The sequence below is a fragment of the Protopterus annectens genome, chromosome 5.part0 (genome assembly GCF_019279795.1).
Source record: "Protopterus annectens isolate FY-2018-M chromosome 5.part0, PAN1.0, whole genome shotgun sequence".
Classification (NCBI taxonomy): Eukaryota; Metazoa; Chordata; order Ceratodontiformes; family Protopteridae; genus Protopterus; species Protopterus annectens.
Genome location: NC_056735.1, coordinates 1,450,296,459 through 1,450,310,062, shown reverse-complemented (window position 1 = coordinate 1,450,310,062; position 13,604 = coordinate 1,450,296,459). Strand labels below are relative to the sequence as shown.

The 13,604-nt window shown below is 35.4% G+C and overlaps 1 protein-coding gene across 2 annotated transcripts in view; it reads right to left on the bottom strand.

Annotated features, from left to right (window-relative positions):
* The window catches only part of AMOTL1 (angiomotin like 1), a 703,914-nt gene extending 691,022 nt beyond the window's left edge, over nucleotides 1–12,892 (bottom strand). For both annotated transcript variants that reach the window (XM_044071263.1, XM_044071264.1), the window contains exon 1: nucleotides 12,544–12,892. The gene's annotated coding sequence lies outside the window, so the exon portion shown is untranslated. The remainder of the gene's footprint in view (nucleotides 1–12,543) is intronic.
* Nucleotides 12,893–13,604: the final 712 nt, after the last annotated feature.

Sequence of the window (13,604 nt, the reverse complement as noted above, 5' to 3'; positions counted from 1 at the left end):
AAAAGTTGCTAACAGAATTCATCCCAAGATTTGGGGTCCCTCGTTACATTCAATCAGATCAGGTTACTCAATTCACTAGCCAAATAATACAGCAGATTTGCAAAATTTTGAATGTGAAATTGCACTTCCATTCTACCCACAGACCACAATCTTCAGCGATAAAAGAGCTAACCAAACTATTAAGACCCAATTAGCTATAGTTTGTGAGAAGAAGGGTTTTAAATGACCAGGAACTTTGATCTTAGTTTTAATCAGTATAAGAAGTGCAGTTAGTACCACTAGGGGATTATACCCATATGAAATTCTTACGGAATGACCCATGAGAATGCCTGCTACACCTTTCCCCAAGAATTTGGAAATGCAAGACATTGATTGATCCATTTTCTTGTTTTGTAGATTTCTTTGTACTGTTTTGCAGGAGCATTATAAGCTCTTTCTGTATGCAGAACAATGGCCTACAGAACAGCAAATTCATGAATTGCAAACTGGAGATTTTTGTCTACATTAAGGTACATTCCAGGAGACACTCACTCAGCCCAAATGGAAGGGACTCTGCTTGGATTTACTCACAACTGCCATCCATTGTGAAGGCCTTCACACCTGGATCCATGTGTCACATGTCAAGAAGATACTGTCTCGTGACAAGTGCAATCGAGACTCAATTAACATCATTCCATGTGAACCAGCAGAACCAGATGAAAAAAACAGGGACATCATTGCATCTGGAAGTGAGAATAAATGATGATTAAATCTGAAAGTGAATGCAGTTCAGCTAACCTTTGTACCTGGCCAGGAAGAGAAATCATGTGACTCCATTACTTCATGCTGGCCTAAAGTAAATTTTACTGACTCTTCTTCACCATCAACAATATTTTTCGTGCTTCTGAATCCAACATCAATACTTGATCGTGCCTTTTGGACACTGGCATGAATAATGTGTCATCCAAACAGTTAATTTGCAAAACCATCTGAAGTCAATGTTTTGGTTATCAATTTCACATGGATTATAACACAACAATGCAACATCCATGTTTACAGTTTCTTCAAAACCTTCTCCAGCTCCAACATGCTTGTTTTTCTTATGTACCTATCATCAGGACAGCAACTGTGATTTTTATTATCATTTTACTTAATTTGCTTTTGCCATCCAGAAATATGAGCATATCATCATCTGCAACTATTAGAACTAAGTACTGAATCATTTCTTAATAGATAGACATGCATTGCTAATAATAGAGACAGGTCTTGTTGTTGTCTTTTGGCTTTTCCCGGTTAGGGGTCGCCACAGTGGAACTCCGGTCCGCTAATGATTGGCAGTAGATTTTCACGAACGCCGAGGTGCCAGCTCAACGTTCAACCTTCAACGAAGGCATGCCCATTTACACATGTCTTTCAAATGCCCACCCAACCGCAGGGAGGACATGCAGACTCCACACAGAAGGCACTTCCCGCACTCCAGCCAAGAATCAAACGGGAGAACCTCTTGCTGTGAGGCAACAACGCACTGCCACACCACCGTGGAAATCAAACAAAGAACACCTGAATGGCATCCTAGATTTAATACTTTTTTTTGCTGCCTTGTACGCCTATCCACAGGATCTTAATATTAGTGGTTGCTGGGTCTGTGATTGTATACCTACTGCACATGTATGATGGGGATATTCCATTGATTCCCATACCAGTTACTGATACAGAGCTTCATACTGTATTTGTTACTATTTTTTTCCACTAAGAATTGAAAGGCTAAACATACTTCTATCCCATTTACAGTAATGCCGCTTCAAATATTAATGAATGTTAAAGGACATGTGAATGCTTTTTGTTGGAAACAATAGTACTAGCAATTTCACTTTGAGAATTTATAATGCAGCTGGAGTTCAGGGGATGGGAGCATTGTATGAGTACTACTATATTTGTGGAGAACAAAGTTATCCCCAGTTACCTACAGATTCATCTGGTTGCTGTTCTATAGGCTGCGCTATACCAAATATACTACATAACAGCAGTTTTACTGAAGGAAAAATTTGTAATGCTCGTTGCAAGAGAGAAATTAAAGCCATTTGCAAACAAGGCCTCCTTGGTTTATTACAATACTGTTCAAAGGACTGCTTAAGAACTTGCTCACGTAGATCTTGATGATGGAGTCATTTCTGGAGCAGGAATTATACCTGCTTATGAGGTAGTCAAGTCCATATGGGAGCCGAGAAAGCCATCTAAGCTTTTTGAAATTTTGAGTAACTCCGCCTTTGAGTCCATTCATTTAATTATTCAAGAGATGACCACCCTGCACTGTGTGGAGCTACAGAACCAAATGGCACTTGATTTCACCCACATTTATAAAGGGGGTATGTGCGTGCTTATCAAACTGGAGTTTTGCTCATTTACTCCTGATAATACTGATGCCATTCATAGTCACCTAGCAATAATTCAAAAAGTGGCTGAGCTTTCACATGCCAAAGAAGTGGACAATTCCCAGTGGGCATTGTTAACTAACCTTTTCTTCAGATAGGGATAAGGTATTTTGAAGTTCTTTATGTTTACAGCTAATATCATTTTATTATTAGGCCTTTTTTAATGATGATAAAAAGCTTGCATTGTAAAGCTATTATAATCCAGAAAAGATGTCAATCTGCACATGTTTGTTTGTGTCTTTCGGCTTTTCCCGGTTAGGGGTCGCCACAGCGGAACTCCGGTCCGCTAATGATTGGCAGTACAGTTTTTACGTGCTGGCTTGCCGGGCCTAACACACAACCTTCAATGAAGGAACGCCCGTTCACGCACGTCACCACACACAAGAAGCTTTAACTGAAAATCGAACGGGCAACGTCTAACTGTGAGGCAATAACGCTACCGCAGCACCACCCATGTATTGGGTTAAATCAATGCCACTAACAATATTAGATAAAAATTATAGTACATTAGAATATGACAGTTTTGCAAGATTTTAGTAGGTTGTATGGGATACACTAGATAATCTCGACTTACTGAAATGTCGAATTTCAGTACGTCGAGACCGAATAGTGGAAAGTGCAGTTACCCGAAACTACACTATGCCGAATGCGGAAGGGTCGAATCCACCACTATCGTAGTGTCGCATTTGTGACGTGTGGTGCGGTTTGTGTATTTATCTGGGGGTTCAGGTAAGTGTTGTGTGTTTGAGGATATTGGGTAGGGATTTTAGTGTGTGTGAGTGTTTGCAGTGGTGTTTTTTGTGTGTTTAGTGTGACTTTGGAGTTAGAATATATAAGTAGGGGGGTGGGGGTGCAGGGGGGCTTCCCCCCTGCTTACAGGTAGGTTAGGTGTGTTTGTGTGTGTTGTTATGTTTGTGTGATTATGTCCTGGTTTGTGTGTGTGTGTGTGTGTGTGTGTGTGTGTGTGTGTGTGTGTGTGTGTGTGTGTGTGTGTGTGTGTGTGAGAATGGTTGCGGTTATGGTATTCATGGTTATGGGTTTTCGTGTATGTGGGTTTTCGGCTATTCAGTCTCAAAATACTGAAATTCGACATTTCAGTACTTCGTGATTGTATAGTGAATCCGTTGTATGATATACATATATGTATATGAGGGAATGTGACTATAAAAAATGTGCAACAAAAAATATTTTTATTCCATCAAGATGTAGCCATGCTTTTATTGCTAATAAGAGAATATTTTGAAACAACTGCATAAAAATTGCTCATGTCAGAGACAGAAGGAAATCATATTAGAAGAGTGTCTGATAGCAGGTGAAAAAGAATCTGCTCATCTGAGAACCTGTAATCATTGCCCAGTCACAAAAGAATGATATGATTTGAGTGATGCTTTATAGCATCAGATAGGAATGTGAAGGGTGAGTAAAGCGTATATTTTCATTTTAATATGCTTTCATTTCAAGATGGATTCCTCAGTGTTTTTCAGTATGTATCTGATGATTTACTTCCTGTTAAATATAAAAAAAATGCTAGCACGCCAAAGTGTAGAAAGTTCTTGTATGGAATATATGTTGTTACTGTGGTAGTACAGGTTTAGTTCTGCAGAACAATTGCTTACTTTACCATTGGTTCTGTTTTGGTGAAGGAGTTTGAAGGTGGTTCACAACATCTTTTAAAATGAAGCACTAAAATTAATTGCATTTTTAGTTAGATGCAGAGGACAGGAAGAAATAGAAACAGATGATCTGCTGTAGTGACCCCTAATGGGAACAGCCAAAAGAAGAAGAAGTTAGTAACTAGATGCCAAAATGAGGTCAGGAAAACATCATGAGTTAAGTAAAGACGAGGTGATGACCTCTAAAGAGACAATATGCTGACTTATTAAAAAATGATTTTGTGAAGTAGTTCTTGATGCAAACCACAAACTAGATGGTTAACAAGAACTTGTAGTTGAAATAAATGATTTAGTTAGCAAATGTCCACTGGACATACACAACAGAAGGGTTTTAATAAGAAAGAACTGTGCAACTATGGATCAGGTAGTGAAAAACTCCTCATTAAGCAACACAGTGAAGCACTTTATACACAGGGAGGAATAATTAAAGTTAGATTACTGGTGTGAAATGCTAAAGATAAATTAGAGGTGCTAAAATGAGCAACTCAACATTTACCTAAAATAGTTTCCTGTAAAAGACAGAGGTCCTTTACTTTTTGCAATGAGCAGCTGACAAGATTATTTAGTATGGAAGCATGACATATGAACTTTACTTAAAAAGTTTTATAATGTACTCATTGTTCTGCACTGGGAATTAAAGATAAAATTTTCAATACTTTTAAATGCTACTTGTGTTCAGGATCTGGATCTGATTTAAGACTAGGATCCTAATTTATCCAAGCCAACTATTCTATTATCTCTGATTTAAGACCAGGATCCAGATCTATCCAAGCCAACTAACTATTCTATTATCTCCGATTTAAGATCAGGATCCAGAATGGGTAAGACAGTCTTGCTATTACTCAAGCAAAACTCCTCCTTTGATATTAAAAGTTTAAACGCAGCCAACCAATGATAAGGGAGCTAACTGGGCGAATGTATCCTTACTATTGAAAAGTCTAGATACATTTCTGCACCATTAGTTTGCATACCACTAGTGTCCTCTATGTCAAAACTTCAGAATAGTATTTAAGAAATGTTTAACGACAGCATCCCAAAACATATTCTCATTCTAGCTGATTTTAATATTATTGCCATGGGACCTGATTCTGTTCAGCTCAATAAAATGCTACAGTGGTACAACAATGAACAGCTTGTTCACCCCCAGTTAACAAATTATATACATAAATAAAATAAATAAGCCCCTACTAACACTAATCCAAAAATAATGATTATTTTTTCTATTTAATAATTGCTAGCATTAAACATTGATTTAAATCATTTCAATGGTTTTAGTAATCACTGTTCAGTCATTTTTTTTCGACCCTTCAAAAGTAGTAACAGTAACTCCATCAAATAGTAAGTGGTCAACCTTTTACTGAACACAAATTTACAGATCTGGAAACTACTCTTAATTCCACAAACTGGTCACAATGACATGCAACTAAACGTTGAATTTTAGATTATTTGATAGTGGGAGACAATTGCACTTTAACAAGTTTAAAGGTCACTGCACTTAGTAGGAAACACGCTCTGGTGAGACTGGCTAGCCAGCTGGATTTATTAACAATGCTTATTGTATGGGCTTAAATGACTGCATCTAAGAATGTTATTCTCTGTATTTTGCAGAATATAGGAATTTTGTAGTGACCATACAATGGGAAGAGCCTAGGAAGATCATGACGGCTAAATATTTTCTGGTTTCAATGTACAATAAGTAGGTCACTATATAGGCAGTTTTTAGTTTGGTTTGTATATTGTAGATCTCAGCATGGGTGAGAAAGGAAAATGTTTGGTCTGATGTTATACCAAAGGATCACTACTGTGTTACACTTGAAAGTTCAAGATGTACAGCATTGGTGATTCATAATTGTGGGGGTTTGGTGATCCTTTCGGATTTGCCTGTGAATATTACTGTGGACATTTTAGTGCTTAAGCATAACTTAGTTTTTCAATATCCAGTTACAGAAGTGACTGAAGTCCTTTTGAGGTAGTTTGTTTACTTACTCAGAGGTCCTTACTTGGTCCTGTAAAGACAATATTAACAGCATAAAGAAGGCACTTCAAGTCAAGTAAATCAGAGGGTAAGTCATTAATAAATACTGAAAAAAGTAATGGGCCAAAAAACAGATCCTTGTGAATGTTCTATTTAAAGGCAATTTCTGACCCAGTTACACATTGGTTACATATATAAATCACACAGATCAAACACACAAAATTACATATACAAACATGACAGGTAAAAGATGAAAAAATTGAATTATTCATGAAAAAAGTATGTTAACAAAAATTAGTACTTGTGATGGGCATGTTATTTGCGATAAAGATTTTAAAGTGCTCCTTGATGGAAGACATGGAAAGGAAGTAGTGTACGGTGGCAGCAGAGTTTTAAAAATGGTACCCAATGAAGAACTGAAAGATTAAAACATGGAGGGGAAACTGCTTCTCTTAAACTATGTTAAAGGCAAATATAAACCAGAATAAGCTATATATTGGCAGAGGTCAGTACTGAGAATTATGAAATTAAATTTGGAACAGAAAACAGACCACTTAGAGGATGGGAAACTACAAGTAAAATGAAAAAAAAAGAAAGAGAGTTGGTCACTGGTTACCAGAAGTGAAATGTCAAACATCTTGAAAAAATAATGGATAGAATAGTTGAACCAATGTCTAAAGCACTTGGCACCAATAGTTGGAGAATAATGTAAACCACTAAAACAAGAATCTAATATTTTGTCTGTTTGTTGTGAATGAAGTAGACAGAGAAAATAGAAGGAATGTAATTTAGCAAAGTTATAGCATATAAGGCAAACAAAACAAAAGAAACAAGTACTAAAATGGTATGACACAATGTTATGACTTCTGCGAGAAAACAAATAAGATGAAAAATAACATTCACATATGCAGTATTTTAAATGTAAAAATAATATCACAACTTAATACAGATGGACTAGGGTACAGTAATAGCAAGATATAAATTATGGGACAGCAACAGTTTTGTATAAAACTATGTGAAAGTATGAAAATCGACAGAAAAGAGATTCAGGAATAAAATACCTTGACAATAACCAATGAAAAAATCTTCATCCTGAGAAAAATATAAAAGGCAGAGAGACAGTTTGTTGCTTTACAACTCGCAAATAACATATCATCCAGGTTAGATCGTTTTGCAAATAATTTAAACAAAATTTGTAAATATGTGAGCAGGTATGTTCAATGTTATGATGTAAGAAAAGCAGCTATCGGACTATGAATGATTATTCTAAAATTCATTTATAAACAGAGAAAACTATAAAATAATTGAAGGTATGTTAACTAACTCAAACTTTCTCAATAATATTTAATTAACAGATGAAAACGGGCATGGCAGCTACTGCTAGAAAGAACAAAGTTTTAAATGTAATGGAAAGAATATGCTCAGAAATATAACTGCTCTTAAAAGACACACAGAAGAAAGAGTTGGGAAAAAATGATTAATTAATATTATTAGAAAAGGAAAAGTCGTCTGACCTAGAGGAACTAAGGTCTTTGTGGGTACATAAAGAATATATATGGCATGTGCTAGATGTTAGGTCTAAAATAATAAAGTATGAAACTGACAAATTACAACTAAATCTGAATGGAATTCTCCTCGTAAACACTTTACTAGATGCTTTTTGGGAAGTTTTCTTGCTTAAAACTGAGGTAGAAAGAGGTTTGAGGCAAGAGAAAAACAATGTTTATCTTAATGTATATGGATGATTTTTTTTAAGGTTTGCAAAAGCCAAAGTGATGTAAGAAAATAAAGTTTGGTATGAGAAAATCAAAGGACTAGGCTAGGTGTTAGAATAAATTGTACAAAATTGAAGGTTATATTGAAGAAAATGAAGTAAGTGACATGAAAGTGGGGTGAACTGAAAAGGAAAATGGTTCATCTGAATGTGCAGTGCTAATTTTAATTCTGAAACTATTATGAAATAAATCAAAATGGAAAAAAAAAAGAAATGCTAAAATTTAGCTGGATATAAGAAAGGAAACGAATGGCAAAAGAAAATGATAATTCATCTGAATGTGCAGTGCTAATTTTAATTCTGAAACTATTATGAAATAAATCAAAATGGAAAAAAAAAGAAATGCTAAAATTTAGCTGGATATAAGAAAGGAAACGAATGGCAAAAGAAAATGATAAAACTGGTTGCAAGTTTGTTAGCAATACAAGTCATGGTTTGACACACTTTTTTAGATTATTAGTGTTACTGCTTACTGCAAATGATTTTCTGGGTCAGCTATTGCAATGAATAAAAACTAATGTCTCTGAGTCAAATCAGTTTGGACTCAACACCTTTCCATGCTTTATAGTTTGTGTATTCTGCATGCAATACCACTGTGGTATACATGCTTCCTGAATATCACATCATTAGAGATCATATTAGAAAATATTATTAATCTGTATGGTTTTCACCCCCCCCCCCTCTCTCCCTCTCCCTCTCTCCCATTTAAAACTACACAGTCAAGAAATGGGTCAGGAAAATAAGAGTAGAAAAACTTGGCATAAGTGACATCAAAATCTCTAAAAACATCAGATTAGTTCAGAAAATATTTCAAACACACCAACATATGGAGTAAGTTTATCAAGGTAATTTCTGCATTATAATACATGATACTACATATGTTAATTATGAACATTGTATAGTTATACAATATATTACAGCACTCTACCACAAACAAAACTGTACATTTGTTATTGGTACTAAAATGTACTGTTTGATATATTATTAAGACATCGCACAGCATATGTATGTGCTAGCATATCAGTAATTATCTTGCTCAAATAACTTCAATAAAATGTGTTTAAAATGGTGTGTTAAGTTCAGCAGTAGTATAGAAATATGGTTCAAGTATACATATTTTTATCAAGTAATAGGTTCCAGTTACTAGGTATATTGTCAAGATGATCACTGAGGAGCCTGTGCCAGTTTCCTATTTGCCCTAGTACGCTGACTGTCTAAGTGACCTACTCAGAGTTGCACAGTAGGCAAATGAAGTCAGAGGGTCTGAAACCCTGGACTACAGGGAACAGCTGTTTTAACAGCTCATAGTCTCAATCCTCTACACTACCAACCAGACAAAAACGGCAACTCTATAACTGACAGGATTTGAACCTGTGCAGGGAAACTCCCAATGGATTTCAAGCCCATTGTTTTAACCGCTCAGCCATGGACACATAACTTTTCCTGAATACTCATTCGTTTTTTTTTTTTTTTTTTTACCATAGTTAACACTCAAGGCAACACTTATTTTACAGTCTGATTACTGCTAGTACAAGCATTTCCAGAATCAATCGTCTTCAGTATATTGTCAGACTCTTTAATCGAAACTAGTCAGATCAGTACAGTAAAACAGACAATGCCTTAGAAACCTCTTAGCAAGTCCTGTTTAGAAGCGAACTCCTACTTACTGAACTTCACAGAAAGATGACATGCCAATAACAACAGGATTACAAACTGACAATCCCTCAGTACTCAGTACTCAAATAAATTGTCCAGGACAAAGTGAGTGGATTGCATTTAAACACTGGTGCAGAGAAGATCATTACTACTAAAACTGTGCTCAACATAAGAAAATTGTTGAAGGTGAAATCCCCTATACTAGCCATTTGAATAGCTTCAGCCTTAAACCCTATATAACCACTGCAGCCATATCATCATAAAACATAGGGAAAGTCCCTATGTTGGCTTTGAGTTTGACAAAGTTTATTGTAGTGATCCTTCAAGTGCAGGTCTTTTCATACCTTTTCAAATTAGTATCCTCTCTTTTTATTCACAATGCAGTTTTACAGCGATACCTGGGCTCCATGGCCTCTCATCAAGAATTCCCAGCATTCTGCTGAGTGCCAAGGACTGCATAAAAAAAAATTATTTTTTTTAATACGAAGCACTTTCTTGGTCTGTTGCCAGTTAAAGAAAACTATGTTAACTTCCTGGTATGTTGCAGCTCTCTACATAGACTACCTGCTGTTATTATTGTTGTTGCCGTCAATATTATTATTTATTTCTTAATTTAAAACTACATAAGGATCTCTGCCTACCCAGGCAGTCAGAGGTTATGAAAATCAAAGATAGTATTTCTCACAAGCTGTTCTACCTGCCTACAGCTATTGGACAAATGTAATTTGTTTCTATTGTTTGCTAATTTTTGCAGGGGATGAGATTATTTTAGCTGATTTTTTACACATCCAGCAAATAGTTCATAAGTAGACCATCCCACCATTGTGATTAGCCATTTCACTATGAAAGAGAACAACATTCCCTGAAGAACAGTTGTCAAGTTACTGATGTGAGTTAAGCATAGACATGACACAAGACCATAACAGTTTTCCAGTATGTTACGCATAGATTCTTTTCGTGAGAGGAAACTATTTTTCTGACGTAGTAAGATTGTTTATTCATAATAACTGACAGGAATCTATTCAAGAACAGTAAAAAATAAGATATTTAAATATGCACATTGTTCAAAAAAGCATTTATATCAGAAAATTAATATAAATATAAAAAAGGTGTAGAAAAATGTGCTAGTCAAAAAGTGTGCTTTGCACATGCCTTGATTAACTACTATTTACAGTCTACATACACTTTTACAGGTGATAACTGCTTATCAGCACTTGGACAAATATTAAGCTGTTGAATGAATTATAAGCTATTTTTGGAAAAAAAATGGTCTGATCTCAAAATAAATGTTATTCACAGCATAATAAACGTATAATGGTCAGAATACAAAATGCTACAGTCTAGTCTGAATTCTTGCAACATAAATACTACAACACAGAAATAATGTGCACCGACTACCTTAGCTTTACATAAACATAACACAATACATGTCACACCTTCAAGCACAAAACCTCACTTAGTGAATAGAGTAATATCTGTGATACTAGAAGTCTATTGGCGGTGGGGGGAAGAGTGCACACTGAATACATGGGGAAATTGGTATAAATACCATTGGGAAAAACATTAAAAACATATTCCAGTATAATGTGATATGAATCCTGGGAAAAGCAACAAAGATTATTCACCAGCATTTTTTATCTCCCATTGCCTAAGGCGTACTCAATGTCAGAGTGCCTTGCACATCCCGAAGATTTCTACATTTGGCAAGCAAATGAATATGCAGTTATACTGATATATATACCGTGCTTCTGTAGTTCTTGGGGCAGCAGACATGTTGACCATGTTAGTATAGTTTCTAAACAAAAAAATACAAAAGTATTCTGGCTACATACATACTGTTGTCCTCTGGCTGTCATACAAAGTGAAGACATGATGTGCACCAGTCTGAAAAACATCATACCGCACCTTGTTATACCTGGTTCCACTGCTCCACCATATTAAAACCTTGGCTTGGAAGTGGAAACTGCAACAACACTTAAGTTGTGAGATGTTCTCATCCTGCACAAACAACACAGTGATTGTTCCCTATCAGACTCGCTAAATCCTTAGAACTTTGTAACTACTATATCCTTGAAAACAGCAGGAATTGAGATAAAAAAGCAGATTAACAGTGCTAGACAGAAGACTACATCACTGTTACTTAATGATAAAAAGCCATAAAACTAAAACAGTTAATATTTTAAGGCAAATACAATGAACAGCCCCCAAAGCCTGGGATGTAAATATTATACTGAAAATGGATGGCAGATTAGCAGAACATAATACAAAACTTGCTTCTACCTAAACAGAATTGTTAAAGATCATGTAAACAACTTGTGATACGGATTGCAAGAACACCAATCTATGGATGAGCATAAAATATGCCCATTTTGTGCCTGAAGCAAATGGCATTTCTGTTCACTGTGTTTAACTGCTTATCAAATACATAAATGTCCATGTCTGATTTGTAAACCACCTAGATAAAAGCATTTAAGGTTAAAGTGCTACTGAAAAATATCAGCAACCTATTTGCAGTAATTAACATTTTATGTCATGAAATTAAAACTGCATCCACTTCCAGTACCTCGACAATTTGCAAGCTGAATACTATGCATTGTTAACCACTCATCACAGTAATTGATGAATTCTGGCTACATGGCACTCAGCAACTTCAACTTTTAAGGTTAAAAGCTCTGACTTACTGACTTATATCTGAAGCAAATATCCTGTGCCATTTTCATCAACTACTGAACATAATGCTATTGCAATTCTAAATATATGCTGAATCAAAATGGGCTAGGTCCAGCGACTCCAGCTTGACTAATTTCCACAAAAGCATTCTGCTGCTCCTACTGTCTGTCTGTCACATGTTCTCATTGCATGCTGTGTTTGAAAGAAATGCCTCTTATGTGTTTTGGATACGTTTCTTAAGGCAAGACCAGTTTTAGCTCCCTTTGCAGTAGGTATCTAAAAATAAACTCCAATACAAATTTGGTATACAGTAGCACTCCCAGATGTAAATAAATGGCACACTTCACAAGTACAGTTTTATCTACCCATTAAAATCGTACTTACATTAACTAATGCCTTCTAAACCGCAGGGTATAAAGATCCTTTTGTGCGTATGCTACAAGCAGCTGCAACCCGTGTTAGCTGTATGAAAAGATATACAGCAAATGCACCAAAAATATTCCGTAATTTGGTTCCGTATCCAAATCTTTTGCTGTGCATTATCTTTGCTATTTTAAATCCAATGTTTTTAGAACAATCACACTCTCCATAAGAAATAAGAGACGTTCAGTCTCTTCAGAAAAAGAGGACATAATTGGTGGAAAATTAAAGTTTGCTTGGCATGATGTGTAGAAAAACGGTTCCCCAAGTAAAGAAAGATCGGCTCTTGGATTCAACAATCAGTCCCATTCACTCTGGAATGAGAAGAATGTAGGCATTACCTACTGCTGCAGCCAGCTCCACTCCCTAGGTCCTAGTGCCCGTCATTTGATAATCAGAAGATGCTGCTTATCATCTGTTGGGACTTACTGCCTATAGAGCTTTATTGGCATTGTAGAACTATTATTACCATTATTATCAGCATGCGCCAATTAAAAGTTCACATTTTTACTATTACTCAGTTTAAGATAAATTCAAAATTCAAGCACCTATTTATGCACAAATGCATTTGACATTTACTTAAACACACATACACACACATATATATATATATATATATATATATATATGTGTGTGTGTGTGTATATACACGTATATATGTGTATGTATATATATATATATATATATATATATATATATATATATATATATATATATATATACGTCTGTGCACACACACACACACACACACACACACACACACATATATATATATATATATATATATATAAATACACACACACACATATATATATATATATATATATATATATATATATATATATGTATATTTATATATATAATGGTGGGGGTGGGGACATGGTCCAGTTGCTAAAAGAACACTACTATGATTGCTTCTAGCTTTACTATGTCTATAAGGCAAGTAAAATCTTCATTAAAATATACAGGCAAGCTTTATACTGTCCTTTATAATATGGTTCAGTGTTACCCACTACTGAATGAAG